Source organism: Canis lupus, chromosome X, assembly GCF_048164855.1.
Source record: "Canis lupus baileyi chromosome X, mCanLup2.hap1, whole genome shotgun sequence".
In the NCBI taxonomy this organism is placed as follows: domain Eukaryota; kingdom Metazoa; phylum Chordata; class Mammalia; order Carnivora; family Canidae; genus Canis; species Canis lupus.
The window spans coordinates 80,100,393-80,103,513 of record NC_132876.1 but is presented as its reverse complement, the minus strand read 5'-3'; positions in this window follow the sequence as shown (position 1 = coordinate 80,103,513).

Below are 3,121 nucleotides of genomic sequence, written 5' to 3'. Positions count from 1 at the left end.
TCGCCGGGACCAATCACCGCTTAGAAAGTATCTGACCCCGCCCCATACGTCGGAGAGCCAATCTCACACCCTGTTGCTGCCCAGCTGGACGAGACCAAGTAGAAACGGAGGGGTGGAGTCGGCGATGTTAAAATGGAGGTTGCCACCTCAGACTGGGTGTCCACTCGGGCTCAAATGCGTCAGGAGAATGGAATGGGACGGATGGGGAAGTACCCGGAGGGGCTCCTGGCGCCTGCGCTGGAAACCGTGGCTGATGCCACACGCGGGGTATGCCGACCCTCGGTGTTGTCCCATACCCAATGGATTATTCTAAAATCGGACGCCCCTGCCCTAGTGGTACCTCCCTCTAGGTGTGGAAGGTCCTACCTCTGTGCCCCTGAGAGGTTCGTCCAGTGACTCTTCCTGTTCCATCTCGCGCGCCCCTTGGTGGTGCGAACCTGGAACGGCTGGCTGATGGAGACAACCCGCTATGGGCCATTCTAAACTGGCCCCAAGGGGAGGGAGGGCAAAGCCAGGGTGCACACCCCACAGCTCCCTGCAGTCTTGGACTCGGGAGAAAATCTTCCGAAGCTGAAATTTAACTCCCTCCAATGGCCGCCATTGCAACAGGGAGCGTTACAAGCGATTTTCATGTGCTGGGCGTTGTGCTGGCTTTTGTCTCCCCAGGGAATGCAGAATGGGTCTAGTGGGGGAACCGGGCAGGACGGATTAGAGCACTGGACTGTGGTAGGGGCCTGGTGTGGGACAGGTCTCTGTGGTTGACTATCGGTAATAGATCAGAAGGAGAGCAGGAGCTTTGGTTCTCTTAGGGAAGGGGCCATCTCCCAGGAGGCCCGAGGACACTGAGAGAGTGAGATCATGTCCGCCGAGTTCATCACCATCCTGTCGCCCCTGAATATGTTCCCTAGGAAAATACTTTGGCGTGTGCAGCTATGGGTCTCACCACAGCCTTGCATTTATTTATTCATTCTCTTATTCATTCATTAATTCCCTCCAAGTTAGGTGTCAGGTAATAGTATGGATATTAGGAATACAATCCTCTGGAAATAGAAAAAAAAAAAAACACAAGAAAACCTTGGTCTCATAGAGCTTACGTTCTGTTGGGATCATACAGCACAAAAATATAAGAAGTTGTCAGGCAATTGCTGCGGTTAAATTTAAATCGGAATAATGAAATAGAGGGGTCAATTTCTAGAAACAGGTCAAGGAAGGTCTTTCAAAGCATGTGATCCCTGAGCGGACACCTAGAGGAGATGAATATCTGCAAGAAAAGTATCCCAGACAGAGGTAGGAGCCAGTGGAAAAGTGCAGGAGTGGACATTAGTCCAGGCTGTATGAAGTACAGTGAGGAGGCCGGTGCGGCTGGCTGAGCACGGTTGAGGGAGAGAGGTGATGGGGCCAGATCCTGTAGCACCTTCAGGGCCATGGTGAGGGCTTTGACTTTAACTGTTTGAGTCATGGAGGTTTGGGTTTTGGTTTTTTTGTATGTTGGTTTGGTTTGAGGGTTTTTTGTTGTTGTTTTTGGTAGAGAACCCCCTAGGGTTCTTTCAGAGGCCCAGGCCACCCAGTGTATGGGGAGCAGCTCCTTGCTTGTCCCAGTGGAGAACCTTTCTTCTACTCCTATGCAGCTGAACATGCCTTCCTTGGACAATTCCATAGACTCGTGAGCATCTCCGCAACAGTTCCCCATGAGCATCCATGTCAAAGGATAATAACCTCAGGAGAGGCCAGGCAAGGGCCCCCTGGCATGAGTGAGACCCTACCCAGGTGGGTAGCAACGGAGACAAAGTTACAAGCACAGAGATGACAGAAAGGAAGAACATTAGTGAGACCAGGACAGAGAGACTCTCTGGCAGCACACTGGCCCCACTGAATTTGTACCCACCTATGGGCCCTCAGCTCTGCTGTTGGATAATGTGCCTGTCTCTCCAGAGCAGAAGATGCCCCTGAGGTAATAACTCAGCTGCCTGTGGCCTGGCCTCAGTTGCATTGCCTTGACCTACATCAGGACCCTCTGCCCACAGGACAAGGACCTGTTTTTGTTATGGGGAGGCTTACGTTGTACACATGGTTCCTCACATCCCCTCATGCCCTTGCCTGCCCTCCTGCTGATCTCAGAGCCCCAAAATGCTGCAAGGAGGGAAATGAAGGCAGGAATCCTTAGGTTTGCTTGAGGCTTTAGGCGAATTGATGCACCGAGGTACTTCCCTCAGCTCTCTACCTTCCACCACCTCCTCCACATTTCATACATCAAGTATTGAGCTGGGGAACAGGGTGTGTGAGTGGGAGAGAAAGAGACCTCCTGAAAGTGAGTTGGTTACAGGATCCTGTGGCCCAGGGCAACCCTATCCATTCCCCCTTCCTGGTCACCCTCTACCTGGCCTTGCTGTGCTGAGTTCTGCCTGCCTCCTTCAGAGAGCTTAAGTCATCCAGTTTCTTCCTCCTCACGAGCTGAGATTGCCCTTCCTCCCTGAGCCTCAGCCTCTTCACCTGCAAATGATGATCTTCTACTTGGGGACCGGGCAGATTAACTGAGTTAATACATATATACGTAGGTTTGTCACAGGGTTTTGCCCCTAGGAGGGATGGGGGTAATGTTAGCAGGTATTCCTTTTATATGACTGAGGAAAGGCCCTCCCTGAGCATGGGGAGCCTAAGCTTTCATCCCTGTGGTAGCAGGGCGGGCATGGGAGAAAGCACAGCAAATGTGAAGTCCCTGACCTAGTGCTAAGCCCTGTGAGAGTGAGGTCCATCCTGCCTTCCTCTCAAAAACATTCTCGGATGCAGATACGTGAACTACCTCAGACACCCAACCCTCTGGACAAAGACCCCCTTCCCTCAAGTAGTTCAGAGACCTCATATCCTGGGATAGAGACCCACAAGTCGTTCAGAGACCTCTCGTCCCAGACACTAACCACAAACAGCTCAAAAATGTCACACCTGACAACATAGACCCAACTGGCTAAGAGATTTCCTTTAGGAAATAGCTCCCCTTCAGCTCAGAGGCCTCACAGAGCTGCCGGCTGCACTCTGTGACCTAGAGGCACAGCTCTTCAGCTCAGGGCTGCCATGTGGGCAGTGACAGTGAATCTCTGTTCCGTCCACCCTGTGGGGGAGAGGC